Genomic DNA, 17640 nt, shown 5'->3' on the forward strand with positions numbered 1-17640 from the left:
ACAGTCAGTAGAACTGGCCCAGCTTCACCAGGTTACATGACTACAGTCTGATCTTTCCATTCATCTTAAACTGTAAACACACGTAAATAGAAGTGAATGTCCAATGTAGTGGAATATTCAAAGCCTTTGTCATACAGTTAAACTATGAAGAGCTACACATGACATGTGACCTGTAACCTGATGTTCTGAGGTCATTCATCCTAAGTTTTTATTTTTATTTTTATTTTTTTTAATTTTTATATCAACATTTCTTTTATTTTGAGAAGTTCGGTGATCTGCTGCTCTACTGTGCTTTCATGGCATATCAAACCTTTAAACAGATGGCCTGCAGCAGAAGGCCACACTGGGTGTCATTCCTGTCAGCTAACAACAGGAAATAATTCACACAAGCTCACCAAAACTGGACAACAGAAGATTGGGAAACGTTGCCTGGTCCGAGTCTCAGTTTCTGCTGGGACATTCAGATGGTAGAGGCAGGGTTTGGTGTTAACAACATGAAAGCATGGATCCTTCTAGTATTGTATCAACACTTCAGGCTGCAGGTGGCGTAATAGTGTGAGGGCATGTTTTGGTTCCCTTTGTACCAACTGGATATAACGCAAATGCCACAGCCTACATTGGTATTGTTGCTAACCATGTCCGTCCCCTCGTGACCACACTTCACCCGTCTTCTGTGTAAAGTTCAAAGCTCAAACTGTCTCACACTGGCTCCTTAAACATAATGATGAAGATTTCAGTCCAGCACAGCACCTTTGAAATGCTGTGAAATGATTTGCATCATGGACGTGCAGCTGAGAAACCTGCAGAAACTCTGTGATGCTGTCATGTCAATGTGGACAAAAAAAGGTGTACCTAATAAAGTGACCAATCTCTCTCTCCACAAATAAACTGACTCCAGGTACACACAGGATTTGGAAAATGTGAAAGAAGATCTTGCACCAGTTACTCGACACTTCCAATGATTAAAATCAGTGAAATGATCTGGCCTGCATTCATGTCAGGGGGTGGCTCAGGAGGTAGCACAGCTCATCTACTTATTAGCGGGTCAGTGGTTCAATTCCCCTCCTACTCCAGTCTGCATGTTGATGTGATGAAGTAGTGGAGCCACAGTTTGTAATAAAAAGGAATTTGAGTGCTCAGAGCATAAATACCACTTACTATCATGGTATCAACATAAGTTTAAAGTATGCTACAGAGGTCTCCTTTGCAAAAAATATGAAATATGCTGTCTTTCACTTGTTTGTAAGTGTAGAATGCAGAAGAAGTTGGAGGTGATGTTTATCCTTAATTTGAACGTACCAATTTCTCTGTACTTACTATGTCATCATCATAGTTAGAAAAACAGCAGCTTTAAGTATAATTGAATTAACATCACTGTTGTTACAAGTCCCCCCCCCCCCCACCCACACACACACAAACTTGTTCTTATTATGTGCTACATGTGACAAAGGCTAACGTACAACAATGTCCTGACCTAATTTCCCAGCATTAAGTGGAGTTCCAGTCTGTCAATGCAGCCGCTCTCCCAGCTTCAGAACACCAGATTTACTGTATCAGTATAACAACAATCAAACAATAAAGCTTTTCTGTTACACCGAAGCAGCAGTGACAAGAAAAGAGACTGAATTAGGAAAATAACCAAGCCAAACTTAACAAATTAAGATCAAAGAGAGTGACGTCCCAAAACTGCAGAGTGCAACCCGTCGTACCCGTCGCTTTTGATCATCCCAACGTTTGATCCAAAACATCATAAATCAGGTGGTGATCAAAAGAAACTCTTTCATCGCAAATCAAACAAATTGAAACAGGATGTGCCAGAGGAATAATCTCAACGTATTAGACATGAAGCAACAACTCACAAAGGTGGAAAAAAACATGAATCACAGGACTGGAGACGGAGCGCTGGGAGGAAACGGCTGGATGATGGGAGGGAAGTTTCTTTTAAAAGATTTATCAATATCTTTACCTGTATTTCCTGTGATATAATTTAGATTTGGAAATGAAGAAAATTTCATATGCGATATGTTTTTTTTTATTCTACTGACCACTTTATTAGGTAGACCTCGCCGGTGCCAAGCTGTATCCCATTCTGCCTTCGTGGCACAGATTCAATAATGTGCCCGAAACATGCCTCAAAGATTTTGATCCAAATTAGCATGACATCATCACACAGTTGCTGCAGATTGATCAGCTCCACGTCTGTGACGCGAGTCTCCTTTGCCACCACATCCCAAACGTGCTTGACTGGACTGAGATCTGGTGACTGTGGACGCCATTTAAATACAGTGAACTCATTCTCATGTTAAAGACACTAGTTTGAGATGATTTGAGAGGAAAATATCCCAACACCATTAAACCACCGCCTGAAGCATTTATACAGGATTACCCCAAAATCTGACCCTACCATCTGAATGTCAGAAACGGGGAACCAGGCGGTGCTTTTTACTCAAAATATTTGAGTGTTTGTGGATACAGTTTATGAAAAAAGAAAAAAGAAGGGAAACAAAAACTGGTTACACTGAATAAAAAACAGAACTTCTCATGTTAGAACATGGGTAAAGAAAAAACCACAACCCAGGAGGGGCGAATAATACTAACAAACCCTTTCCTACAAACCCCACAGAAGTTAGCTGCAACGCCACTGAGCTTCACATTAACACAGACACACATCAGACATCTATGGAATAAGCAGATCAGTTAGTAAGCAGGAACATCCTTAAATAGAAGGTTAGAGAAGTTTGTCTTTAAAAGACCTCAGATCATCAAATGTGCCCGTTTGCTTCTGGATTGGGCAGTGGGACCAGCTAGTTCTTTTCCAGCCTTCTGTTATCCACTGAATGCAACATTTAGACATCATCACCTTACAAAATATGTACTCTGATCTTCTTAGCAAAAAGCTGTTTGTATATCCAGAGCAACATAAGCATTCACGTAGCTAATGGAGGCCCGTGGAGTCTGAGGTGGAGCTCATGGCCGTCTGACCTTGGGATGAATTCGCTGAGATGTCCACGTCTGGGAAGACTGCTGGTCTGGAACTTTTAGGTGTGTGTTAAGAAGATGCCACAAACTGCAAACATTTCTGCTTTTACAGAGGTGCTCACAGGGTTCTGTGAAAACATGACTGTGAGGTGAAAATATTGACTTTTTTTGGCTTAGTTTGGGGTTCCACGGATACTTTATTTGTGTTCCCGATATTTTCTGCCTTTTGCAAAGAACAGATAACAGTGAATATAATGAGATGATTCAGAATGAATTAAAGCTAGAACATCAGGAGATGACTCTGAAGTTTGTTGTGCATTTCAGTTGTTCGATAAACCACTCCACGAGTTCATGAAACAAAATATAAAATCAGGCATGTTCAAATACAAGTTTCCACTATTGCAGTATCCACCTCCTGCTTAACAATTATACTTTCTGTCATAATTTGGAATATGTATGTATGTATATATGTATGTATATGTATGTGTGTGTTGTGTAAGGCACTAAATGTGCTTATGCTAAATACTAAAATCACTTTTAAAAAATTGCTCAGGTCTAAGTTACCAAGGAGGAGTGAGAATTGTAGGGGAGGACATGAAAAGAACAGGAATGGGAGGTGAGAGAAAGGTGAGTCATACATGGTGACAAAAAAGAGGAAGCTGTGGGTGGAAAAAAAGATCACTGAATCCCAGTTAATTCATCCCAGTGGAGATTTGTGGCGCTTCCTCAGCAGTGTCACATAAAGTTTGCAGTTAATGACAAAAAACAAAGAAAGAAATGGCAGTTTTATAACATTAATCAACAGCAATCATTCCCTGTACAACTGTTGTCATAACAGCACAAAAACAAAATCACACATTAATGTGAAGTTGTTCTCTGTCCCTGCTGCTCTTGCAGATTTCTCATCTGATGGTGAATGCAACATTTAATTTAGCTGGACAGCATTCAGAGGTGAGAGAACTTCGTCCACCTGCTTTCAGCACAACGGTTCACTGTGTTTAGTATTTGATATTGGATACAGCAAAAGTCTGGACAGCCAGTCAGAGGAAAAACGTGTGTGTCCAAAATACTATCTTCCCTTATAGTGTCATCTAATGCTTGTTTTTATCACATCTATGATTTCTTTTTCCAATTTAAGTTCATACTGTTTATGTAATTGTGAAATTTGTATGTGTGACAGCAGTGTCAAACTTTTCGTCCTTGGTATTATGTTGCTTTGCAAATCAAAGTCTACCACTGCCTGAGCTGAAAGGATAAAGAGTAAAACACCATCAAAGCTGCTGTGTGCATGTTTTAGGATTATGCAAGAAGATATTTTAAGTTTCTTTGCATTGTCTGTGGCAAGGCTGCCCCCTGGTGGTGGGTCGTTGCAACTGTAGGAGATATGTGTAGCGATCTCTTTCAGCCTGATTCCATTTTCTGTGTGTAACAAAATGCATATATTATGAGAGTCACTTTATTCAGAACTTGCAGAGAGAAAATTTTAATTTTAATTAAGGTTAGACATTATAAATTTGACTGGTTCTCAATTAGTATTTTCATGTTCAAATATTTCAGCACTGGAAGCAGAACAGTATATTTTTCATCAGCCAGCCATAAAAAAAATAAAAACAAAAACGTACAACTCTGTTTCTGTCAAGTTTTACATGGACAAGTGAAAGTTGACCGCTAGAGGGCAGTCACACCCAGCTGACTGCACTCAGTCTGTGAGTGGAGATGTTTGTCATGAAGGGAGGGCTCAGCTGCTGATATTTCCTGTCAACAGGCATCTTCACCAACTCATCCTAACATTTAATTAGTTCTTGTGAAGCTGTGGAAGGACAGATCAGGCAGAACAACTGAAGAGCGGAGGAGTGAAGGTTTCCCAGACCTCTGACTAATATCTGCTTCATTGACAGAATTCTCCCATCAGCGAACTGAGGGAGTGAACAGGGAGACGCAGGATGATGGAAAACACTCAGCAGTCACAGGAGGAAGATGCTGCGGTGCTTTAAGTCCTTCGAGTTTAGATGAAGTTTGCATGGTTGTTTTTACATAAACGTAAAGCTTTAATGTAAAGGCTGTAGATAGAAATGTTGGGTCTGTGTTTCCACAAGCCCCGCTAGTTTAGAGATGAAGAAAACAAGACATAACAGAACATCTTCAACCCGCTAGCGAGGGAAGTTTTTGGTCAAGAACCAGCTCTTGGAGCTCCTAACCCGTCTCCAGCCCAAAATCCTTCCAAGAGCAGCTTCTCTCACAGCTATTTATTGACAAACTGTTACAATTCACACAATACACCTCGCAGCAAAGCAACGCCCACCATAAAACCCCCCAAAGGGTTCTAAGACAAGGCACTATGTGTGTGTATGTGTAAACATCTGTATGGATGTGTGTGTGTGTGTGTGTGTGTGTGTGTGTGTGTGTGTGTTTGAGTGAGTGTGTGAGAATGTGTGTCTCTCTGTATGCATGACTTCCTGCTCACCAAAAGGATCATAAAAGCAGGAAGCAACATCACAAGAAACAGATCTTCCAGATAGGATGTATCTGCAGTAAAAGCCTCTCCAGCCAGTGGTCAGAGACAAAGGAATGTGTTGATCCTACAGATTGAACTCAGACCTTACAAATTTAAGAACATAATGACAACATTCAACAATTAGACTTAACAGTAATAGTAAATGTCTTTATGCTCAAAACTTGAAAAAAATAGTACTTTATTGACACTGACATATCTAACATGACTGATTCAAGAAATGTAGAGATCCTTATATAAACTTTCACTGGAAGAAAAAAAAAAAACTTTTCTACTTATAAAAGGATTTCTCCAGCACACATCAGCCCTCACCATGTTATAAAACATGTCTGTTTTAAATGTGATTTGGTTTTGAAAAGCTGCACAGAATAACTGCGGAAAGTCTGACACGAGGAAAAAGGGAAGAAATGATCAATGCAGCATTTGGCCTGCTTTTCAAGACACAGAGAGAAGGCTGCCTGTGTGTGTGTGTGTGTGTGTGTGTGTGTGTGTGTGTGTGTGTGTGTGTGTGTGTGTGTGTGTGTGTGTGTGTGTGTGTGTGTCAGATCAAACAGTAAAAGGATCATGTGTCGTCTCTTATCGAAGACGTGCCTGTCAGAGCTGGTGAGAGGGATTAGCACGGCTGACACTGACAGGTGGAGAATACAATCTGAAGAGAGCAGCGTGAGACAGGTGGGATCATTCAATACAAACAGAGTGAGACACACACACACACACACACACACACACACACACACACACACACACACACACACACACACACAGACAGGTGGGTCACTGTGAATGCGGCAGACTTGTAAAAAGAGCCTGCTCTCATCCCTTTGTCTGCAGCTGCACGCTCGTGGAGCTGCAGACAAAACGACACACACACACACACACACACACACACACACACACACACACACACACACACACACACACACACACGTGATTATGTCTATCAATAGACCTATTGATAGACACAATGTATCAATAGGTCTAAGACATATGAAACTAGCTTATAGCTTGGAGGTAAACGCTTGTCCAGTAACACACACTTAAAATAAACCTGACAGTTGCTACACGATTGTTTTTCTATTTGAGCATCTTGTTCCTAAATGTGTGTCTGTATCCAGCTAGGCCACCATGACAACCTCCAGTCACTAGGGAATTTTTCCCGACCTGTTGGTGCTGGAGGTCGCTGGTCACAAACAGGTATGTGGTGATTACTTTGTCCAGTAGCAGATCTCTGCCGTTGGCTGTAGTTTGCATAGAAAATGCTGGCTTGTCTGCAAACACTCACAGCTAATGACTGTAGTGATCAGTGCAATCACATGGAAACCTTTGGTGCAGCACTGTAGATCTACGATGGTGTCTTCCCAAAAGTTTGGGATTGTATTGATTGTTGTTTTTTTTGGTTCATTCCTTTTAATTAGGCATAGGGATCCTGTAACGGCTGCACTTGGAAAATCATCCACAATAAATCTCCTCTTTCATAAGTACATCACAGAGGATGGTGTCCCCACGTTCATCTTCATCACCAAAGTAAAACGAAGGCAGAAAATAGGGAACAATAAAAATGAAGCACAGCAAAAGAAGAGGACAAAAAGAAAGCAGACTTACAAATAAAGTACGAACGGGAGATTCACAGGCAATAAAAGCTGTTTGTTTTTAATTCTCTTTGACATTATTACAGGGATGCCTTATTTTATAATGTGTTACTGTAATCACAATGCTTTTTTTAGTAACAGTACATCACAATCATGTTGCCATTTTGGTTACAAACGTTCTCAGCTATCTGTGCACAGGACGGATAGAAACAACAAAACATCCATTTTCTTTTCTTGCACGTTTACTGCAATCAGCTGATTTCGGTTGGTGAGCAGTCAGGCTGCAGCCTCCGTTTCTACCTGTTCACGTGGCGACCAACTGTGCTGGTTTCCACCTTTGCTTTGTGTTCATGCTTAAATACAAAGAGAAAGATCACGTGTGTCCTCATCAGGACTGTGTTTGTAGAGCTGTAACTGTGACTCGTGGCCCATCCATCACACACCAATATAACAACATATAACCACTCATAATACGGCCTGTATTTGTAGGGAGCATTGCCCGCTTAGTTACCCCGTTAACTTGCTCTCACAGTGGTCATGTGATCACCTGAACTTCACTGACACAAAAGCTGCTGACACAGTAAAATAAAGTTTTATAGATATGATTGAATCTGTGCAACCAAACAATAATTCCTGTAAGCTAGATCGCTCAGTGCTTCAAACTAATTTACTCTGACACAGAATTTCATATGTCACCTGTAAACTTGGTGTAGGTCTATCCGTGCTACCACTGATTTCTGTGAGAACACAAAGCCGTGATTTGACTGGAAAGAGTTGATTTTGTGGCTCTAAAACTACAAATGCATACCAGCGAATCACATCAAGATGAGAAGCGCTCTCTAGTCATCTCCAGTGATGCTCTCGTGATGTGGCTACCTCCTTTGAAGCGGTAGCTGACAGAGCTTCTGCATCCGGCCATGCAGTACGTAACATGTAACAACACAAAAGCCACATCTGGTGATTAAGCAGCCCCACCTGCTGCTTCCTGTTGAACGATATCCAAACAAGGCTTTGGTGGTGTATCATTTCAATCAAACTTAGGCAGGTGATCAAAGGCTATGATCTCTTTCTCACATCCACACAGAGTTACGGGTGGATGCAGGGCTTTCCTCTCTCATAATACCAGCCGCCAGTTCTATCCTTTTACTGTTGTGGCTTACTGCTATAATTAGAACAAGGGATGATAAGAATACAAATGCTTTGATGTGCTTATCTGAAGCAGCCAAAAGGCAGATGAGGACATGCACACAGCCGAGGCTTAGCCTCTCACTCATGCAGACACTCAAAGATGGGTACATGCATACACGCTGGGTATCAGTGCAACTCTCTCTTAACATGTTATTGCTGTATAAGGATAAGGAAGAAGTCTATTTACATGCACAACTTACAAAATAAAGCACTGGATTTACTGCATATGTTCAGCTGTAAGAGTTAACTCAGTTCTCGCCCTTTTTTGGAGAAAATTAGTGTCTATAATACAATAATGTCATAAACATCATGCATATTATTGTATTGATAATTTGACCGTTTTTATATATTTATAGCAAAACTGTCACACAGTCATGTAGTCATTAGGATGTATTACCTGAAGTCTTTCTTAGTGACCAAAAATCTTTCAAATATCCTAGAATGAGTACATTTACGTTGGCTGTGCGCATGCAGACGAGGAGGCACTACCACTGACTCCCACCAGGCTGTGCTCTTGTCTGACTCTTATCCAAAGCCATGTTTCACTCTAAGGGTTTGTGAGCACTACAGTGATATGAACACCGGTAATTTAGGTGCTGATATGAAAAGATACACATTCAAAGAGTTTGTTAATCTTCAAGGCCCTGTCCTCCCCAGACAAAGCCCAGAGAATCCATGAAAGTGCTCATGTAGATAAAACCACTACAGGCAACAGCCACACTCCCTGACTTCGGCACACACACGCTCTCTGTGCTTGTCGTCAGCTCCTGACTTTGATGACATACTGTCTAGTCCTAATAAACTCCTCTTTGTTCCTCCAGAATAACCCTCTTCTCCTCCCAGTCTTTAATGGCTCACGCCTGGTCCTCTCCCTTCTGACACATTCATCTGAATAGTTTAGAGATTGAGCTCAACACCAACAGATGGAAATGAAGTTTATCTGCAGCGAAACACAAAAAATGCACAACAACAATCTTAGTCAGACATCGCTTTCCATTCGGGGTTTGTTTTTACTAATGAGGGTAAATCAGACGACAGACATCTTTCCATCCACGCCTCTATTTGACTTTGATTCCGTATAGATGTTAAGGTTCACACGCAGGTTCAAATCCAATCTGTTTCTCAGTTGGAAAGGACTGCAGCGATGTTTACACAGTAGGGAGATTCCTGCTCCGTAGGAGCGCAGAGAGGAGGCTTTGATGCTCAATAGGAGCTACTGAAAGAGAGCAGGAGGAAGACAGAGAGAAACTGCAGTTGGACAGCGAGCAAAATGATGATGACCCTTCTACAGAAACCTTGGATTGCTCCTCTTGAAACAATCACAAAATATGGGTAACAGATGTTTTCTGTTTTTGTCTGTGGGCTTATCGTGCCCACAGGCCAGCAGCACTGTGATCTGGCCTCGTTTCTCGGATTCTTGGACATTTAAAATATAACACGGTGAAACTCTTGATTCAGAAACAGACTCCTTTAAGTAAAAGACGCTGACTTGAACGTCATTGTTCCACAGGGGGGAAAAAAGCTGCAGGTGCAAGTCCAACTCACACACCTGCCATAATCTTCTCCGCTGTGAGCCGCAGACAATGAAAATACCCTCGATATCCACGGTAACGGCAGAAACAGCAAGCCGAGCTTCGATGCAAATGGACCCTTTTCAGCCCCCTCTGCCCTCTGGCTGTTGTATTTTCACTGAGCCAGAGATCAGGGAGAGCTCTACAGTTCTGTGGATGCCGGCCAGCTGGCTGATACAACCAAGTGGTGGCTATCTAACTTCCCCTCTGTCCCACATCCTTATCTCCCTCCTCTCTATCATTCTCACATCATATTAGCTCAAAAAATGTGCGCTTCAGAGTTATTTACATTTGTTTAAATTTGAAAGTGTTTGGAGGAGAGATTACAAAAGTAAAATATGAGCTAGAAGCCAGAATTATCTGCAGATAATTGAGACAAACAAGGAAGAGAAAAGCTGTGGTTTCCATCTGATCCTGCAGCAACACGAGTTCACACTTAAAGTGCTGAAAATTAACACTCTGTCCTCATACCTCAGCAAAATAGGCACAATAACATATGCCAGTATCTGTTTTACTGAATGCTTTCAAAGCTGCAGTGCTCGTGCTTCAGGTCAGGGAATGCAAACCCTTTAAAAAATCCACAGTCTGAGGAGGAAGCTGACGTGATGGTGATCAAACACAAGGAGATTCTGGTTTGTGTGACCTGTGGGATTTAAGACAGTTACTTTCATTTATGATCTTTATTTGGTAAATATTACACAACAACACTCGCTGGGGTTAGAGAAACATAATGCTAATCTTTCTCATCTTCACGTGTAGATTCTTGGTTGACACTGAGATGAATCCCACTGCAGCCACACTGAAGCCTTCGGGCTATGTGGCTGTGAGAGCTATAGACTGCATTCACAGGTGAAGTCGTGCAGCTGGCTTATGGATGTATGAATGGTGCATTTTAGTGACTAATGAATAGATTAATGCAGGTTATTGATTACTGCTATATCGTGTGAAAATCCTTCATTTCCAGCAGCGAGACACAGATTTGTCCATTTTTTCACCCAACAAGAGAGGGCAGCATTGCATCCCAGATTTCTCCCGTTCTGCGTGTTTGTGTATTTCTCTTCTTCTCCCGCTCTTAAAGCTGGAACACATGACATCAACCCCTGCATTCTCCCATGTGAATTACCAGAGTCCTCACCCAGGGGTAAGGAGTCATCCAAGGAAAACAAACCAAAGCAACCAAAGGGCTCTATTACTGGAATGTGGGTTTGTTACACCCACAGTGGTCTGCCATCTCTTCAACAGGTGCTGAAAATATGTGCAGGGCAGTTTTCATTAGTTTGATTTCATATGTGTGTTTTATTTAAATATGGAAAAGTAATTTCAGTGTTTAATTTTACACCTTTTACATTTGGGTGACTGAACGTCTTTTTCCAAGCTGATAAATACTTCCACTTTTCACGTACAGCTGAGCAGAGAGCCGTAACCTCTGACCTCTCCACTGCGAGAAGGCGAGGAGAGAAATGACAACACTGGCACCAGATTTAGGACAAAAGCTTAGTTACACGTCAGACAGCGAACGCAAATCTTCTGTTCAGATTTCCTGTTGCAGAGCAGCGGCATCGCATATCACACTGCAGGCAGCAGCACAGCCTAACACGCCTAACAGATCACATGCCTGCTACTAGTGTGGATCTTGTTATTGCAAGGGCACTCTGAGGAGCATTTTAGCCCCACAGTGGGCCTCTCTTACTAGGCTGCTATCGTCCCACATCAGTCCTGGGCTTCTTGATGTGGTTTGGGAGGACGTGATGGGGCCGAGCGGGGCCCAAAGTGATCAGTCGTGCAGTAACATCTGAAACCCATTTCCCCACAATTAAAGAGAGAGAGAGAGAAACTATCAGGACCAAACATCGCCTGTTTCCACGGCATTGAGTCAAACATTTGCATGTGTGTGTCGATGTGTGTGTGTGTGTGTGCTTTACATCCCCGCCACAATCACTCCCAGACACGCGCGCATACGCACACTCCTTTCCCACCCTAAAACAGTGACGGAGCATTTCCAAATGTGTTTACTTACAACGAAAACCGCTCGACACCAGAATATGACACACATCCAGACAAAGAGCCGGGAGACAGGTGGACGAGTCGGGAAGAAAGGTACTACCTTTGCACACTTGTGCTACAGCCAGTGCAGAATATGCTTGCTAAACCGTGTTGAAACTCCTTTCCACCGTGTGTGTTTGTGTGTGCGTGTCTGTATCAGCGAGCTACGCCTGCTGAGCCGCTCCGTCTCGATGCTCGTCGGACATCAAACACAATAAAGCGGCGAGCGGAGCGGAGCTGATTGCTATCTCCAAACGTAATCAAACCAATTCAACCCACTAAAGCAGGCACATACTTACTTGCTGCCCTCCCTCCTTCACACACACACACACACACACACACACAGATGCACACATGTCAACACACCCTGTCCCTGTCCAAACCCAGAGTAAAGGCTGCACTCTTCCAGTCATTTCTCAGAGCCTCCCCCTCGGTTCAGATCATTGGTCACGATGTGCTCACCATGTCCTTGGCCTGTGATGTACAGCACAGTCACCCAGGGCTTCTCTTTACTGTGGGATCGGTGGTCGGCCGTTTTACAAACATCCTCCGAGAGAACCTGTCAGCGAAGTTCCTATCCAGTCGAGCCAAGAACTGCAGCTTCCCATGACCCTCGGCTTTCACGGGTTAGGTTGAAACCCAAAGATGACCTGTAGGAAAAGCTCACGGTTTTTGATGGCTTTGTTATGAATGAGGCATGAACATGATAATATCAGACTGTGTAAGGGCTGCACTCTGCTCTGAGAGCTCAGCGGTTCTCCATAATGACCTCCGTGTGCACGTGTGGATAACAGATATACAGAGAGAGATGGAAGCAGAAAAATGCTGCATGTGTGAGACAGAGATAAGTTTCAGGATAACTTTAACTACACAGTGAAAAGTGGATGATATCTGACACCGAGCAGAACATACGTTTCATTTTGGGATGTGAGGAAAATCTTCTAAATATCGCTTCTGGATGGATTTGGCTGACAGGTTGAGTGAGAAGCTCAGAACTGGTCAAATCTCTTTTTAGCTCTATGATCATGTTTGAATTAGCAAGCTCTGTGTGCGGGTGTGCATGTGTGTGTGTGTGTCAGGGCATGCTTCATCTGTGTTTGGACAGGTTTAACGTGAAGAGGAGAAAGACTGACGAGACAAGAAAGTGGAGACGGAGGAACACAGAAAAAGCCAGAGATGAACCAGAGGTACAGATGAAGAAGCGCGAGCGATGTACAGAGCGCCGAGATAAAAAGCTTGAGAGAGGACGAGAAGGCACTGACTGAGACGAGAGCCAAGCGGACACGCAGCCAAATCACCAGTGTTTGGGTCCTCGCTAAGACAAGCATGATCCGAGTATCTAGGAGTGAGCAGTACTTTCATTGGCCTTCTCTGAAAACACCATCACAGGGAGAGGCATTCCTTAACCTTTCACCTTTTGTAACTTGGCAACAACCAGCTATCGTCTCCTACTGCCTTCCTCGGGAGACGGGAGGGGAGCCGACAAGCATGACATCAATTTGTGGCCGGGGAAAATCAAAGCTCTGAAAAGAGCCGAGCCAAACTAATCTGTTGTGCGTTTGGATTATAAGGCTTGCTTCAACTGCTCGATGTATACAGGCCAGACAGTTTGGGGATAATTAAGATATATTATAACCAAGAATAAGCTAACAGTGTGATGGAATCAGAGACTCAGACACACACAGTTGTATAAATTGTGCATAATCCAATCTCGTTTGTTTGGTTTCTGCATTTGCATTCTGTTTAATTTATTTATGTTATGCCTGTCATCAGAGAGGAGGTTATCCGTGCTAAGCTCACCCAGCTGAAAGGCTTTCCAGACAGGTTGCACTACTTTCTTCAGCACTAAGCGCACAATAAAGCCAAACTTTGGAGCAGTAAGTTCATATGGAAATGACTTTTTCCATCTTTACATTACAGTACGCTGGTATGGCTCAGACCATTCTGATTCATTTTCTCTGCAGCACAGTGTCGCACCTGTAGTGCTGACCTCTGCACGGGGCCCCTCTTGCACAGTCATATGAATCAGATTTACCTGCCCAGTGCATGAACAGGAGAACTGCAGCAGGAAGAAAGAGAAGACAAAGCAGTAAAGAACGTAAAAGGGGGGAGAGAGAGAGAGAGATGGGGTGAGGGAAGATCCTCTGAGGGCAGCAGCTCTGGTTTCATCCAGCCACTGATGATGACTGGCAGCCATGTCAAAAGCTAAGAAGTCAAATGATGCAGTCTCAAGTTCATCTTTAGGGCATGACAAACTAAAGCTTATAATGCATGGTTTTGCAGGAATGTGCAAATACACAAACTCTCTCACACACAAATACCTACCTGACTGATTTGAGAAAAAGACACACACACACACACACACACACACACACACACACACACACACACACACACACACACACACACACACACACACACTGCTCTTTATCATAAGATCTTGACAGTCTGCATTTAATGAGCAGAAAAAACTTTCGGGGTTATTATCTTCACCTAGCGAGTGGATTAAACATCATTACTGCTCTGAGAGCTTCATCTGGAGATTATCTCTGTGATGTACAGTGAAAAACTCAGGCTTAAAGCTTTGTTAGGGCCCAGGGCTCACAGGTAGCGGTGGAAAGATAATTACGTGCACTCTTGCTTTTCTCTGCGCTTGAGGTCTTTTGTAACATTTACAGGTTATGATTTATGCCATGCTTGGATTTGTTCCACCTTTCTAGGTTAAAGGTTTCCAGCTAAAGGAAAACTGTGAACAAAGTCAAGCAAAGTTACAAAAGTGCGTTCATCTTTGCACTTTGTAAATATCTGCATTTCTACAGAAAAACAAGGGACTTTCTGTCTGGGGTGTCTTGACCAAAACCCACCAACACAACACAAACCACTTTTTAAATAGAAATTGGATGATTGGATTTAACTGTGGGGCAGACACATGCATACATAACCGCTGTGTGACAAAACAAAGAGTTCTAATTCAAATAGTTTGTCAGTCCAATCAATGCTTTTTAATTCAGTTGTTATTTTTTAATTGCTGTGGCGATTTGATTGATTGAAGCAGAGTTATCTGGAAATGTGTTTTTTCAAACTCCAAAACATTTCACTTTTTTAATCTGCGTATACTTTCCAAGACTCAGATTCAAATTGCATCTTTTGCATACGAGGACACATCTGCCCGATGATTTACTGCAGCCATAAAAGTGCTGCGTTTGAAGCCCTCAACTACAGCTTGGCTCCGATAATTTTGTGCTGTAAAAATCTCTTAGCAACACATGACGGTGTAAACAGGTTTCCATTTTTGCAGTTTTTTAAATGTTGCAACATTTTTAATGCTCTAACAAGTATGACACACATGCACGTTTATCTGAATTTATTACAGATAAATTCACACAGTGGATTGTATGAAATGAATACTGTACTTTAAATAGTTCCTGAGAAGTTAAACAGCACACACACACACACACACACACACACACACACACACACAGGAAAGCTTTACAAGACAGAACAAATCACCGACCTATGGTATTTTTTAGCCTACTTAAGACATGCTGTGTCACGCTGAGATAGTTTTTCATCTCCTCTTTAATGAGAATTGCTAAGCACTGCTGCCAGGGCAACGAGACGTGTTACGCAGTGACGGTAAAGGATGCAGATTTGGCACAAAGCTTAGAGACAAAAAGAACATTATCTAACACCCAAAAGCCATTTCTCCTGTGAGACTCATCATTAACTACATTTTTGTTTCTGGCCTTTTTTTCATGATGCCATAAACATGCTTTATTGCTCTTTACAACATCACACTTTGTTAGTGTCTCTGGCATCCACTGCGTTGGAACATTTTCGAGCTGTCGCTGCCGTGTCATTGTTACACTTTCTTTACAGCACTGGGACCAGGCACAAATGTTTCAAACTGAAAATTCAAGTTGACACACTCCATTTTTATCTTTATTGCCTGTCTTGATTAAACGCAGTTTGACACCTGAGTCACCTCGCACAGCTGGAGGGCAATCTGTCCTCAGACTGCCTGGGCATGTCTCGGCCTATCCCTGTTCTGTAAGGCGGAGTGTAATGTTTCCCAGTGACCTGTAGAGGGCGCAGTTACCTATGCTCTTGCACCGTGTCTCTCTTACGACCACAGCTGGCTGCAACACCTGCTCTCCAGATGTCTCCTTCTGCAAGAGGAGAAAATGAGTTTGATTTCAAACTTTGTCTCTCTCCTCACATAATCCTAAAAAAGTGCCCTCACAAACGCTACCTTGTCCACGAGCTGTGGCTTTCTCTCTTTCTCTGACCTTCTTTTCCATTCTGACATTGTTTTTAGAAGTCTTCATTACACCCAAGGTGCTGCAAGCAAACTTCAAGTGAACGAGGTGAATCATTAGCTTTTGAAAGAATGCAATGGATGACCCACAAGAGACCCTCTGCACATCACTTTCTCCCACATGTCGTCTTCGCTTTCAGTGTAGCCCCTCGAGCCCATGAGGGACGATGAGGTATTTATTTTAGAATCCCTGTTTTATACAGGTCAACACCTAAGCGCACCAAGACTGAATTATGTGTTTGTTAATATATTTTTTACTTCAAGGATTGTGAGAAGTTGGGAGTTACCACACACAAATGTTTCATGAGTCACATAATGGTTCACAGAGAAAATTAGTCCTGACTTGACTAACGGATAAAGTGCTACATAAAGCTGGCTAAAGCTAACAATGAATCTAGCTGCAGCCAGTGTCTCATATGATTTTACGTTGTTGGGGAGTAAATCCTTTCGTCTTAGTGCAATTATCCTCTGTGTATCTGCTGCAGAGCTGCACGCATACTGCCCTGCTTTGAGGACGCAGCTACTTATCCCATAACCTTGTGCGAGAAAACCGGAGGAGGGAGCAAAAAGAAGGACAGCAAGAGAGAGACTGCAATGGTTTCTGTAATAGCATTTTAAAAAATGCATTCTCATGTTTTAACAGGAGCTACGATGGGAAAAATAAATGAAATTAAGCTTCCGAAAGCGCTTCAACAGATGTTGATGTTTTAATGTGCTTCTGTTTTCTTGTATTTTTGGATTTTGCAGTATTCTTATAGATATTAAACACAAATAATGGGGTGTTCTATTACACTGACTTTTTTCTTTTATTTACACCACCACAAAATGGCACGCAAATAAAGGGAAGCAGAAATGGCCAAAGTGGAAGGCCAGGTCTTTAATATTTGTCATGAGAGGGAAGCCGCAGGGAGGGTGTTTCCCTCTGGCCCATGGGCCGGTGCTGTGGTGACCGCTGCCTGCCTGCCGGGGCCTCCTGTTAGCAACGATGTTTTATCCCGGGAGCCCGAGATCTCTGGAAAAGCAGAGCCCCATTTGCCTGGGTTGGTTGACTTCTGGAAGCAGAACAGTCAACTCAGCAGCGGATTGGCTCTGATTCTGTGCAGCTGCTCAGAGAGCAAACACCACGAGAACCGCTCAAGGAACCACTCGGGGAACCGCCACAGGACCTCGTGGAGAACCTCGACATGTGTCATAGCCACAATTTACAGAGCTGTGTGTTGTGAAACAGATATATGATACCACGACACTTAACAAAGTTATTTTGGAAATGGTATATAAGCCTGCCGACTACGAGCTCAGCTGCACTGATGTGAAGTTTCTCATTAAAGCCTTAAAGTTAAAGCTGGGAGCAAATGCCAATGCATGCACGTATGCTTTTAGCAAATATTGACATACTTTACATGTTTGTTGACATCCCAAAATTTCAGTGTATTTTTTGCA

This window comes from Simochromis diagramma, unplaced genomic scaffold, assembly GCF_900408965.1.
Source record: "Simochromis diagramma unplaced genomic scaffold, fSimDia1.1 OVJJ01000343.1, whole genome shotgun sequence".
Lineage (NCBI taxonomy): Eukaryota > Metazoa > Chordata > Actinopteri > Cichliformes > Cichlidae > Simochromis > Simochromis diagramma.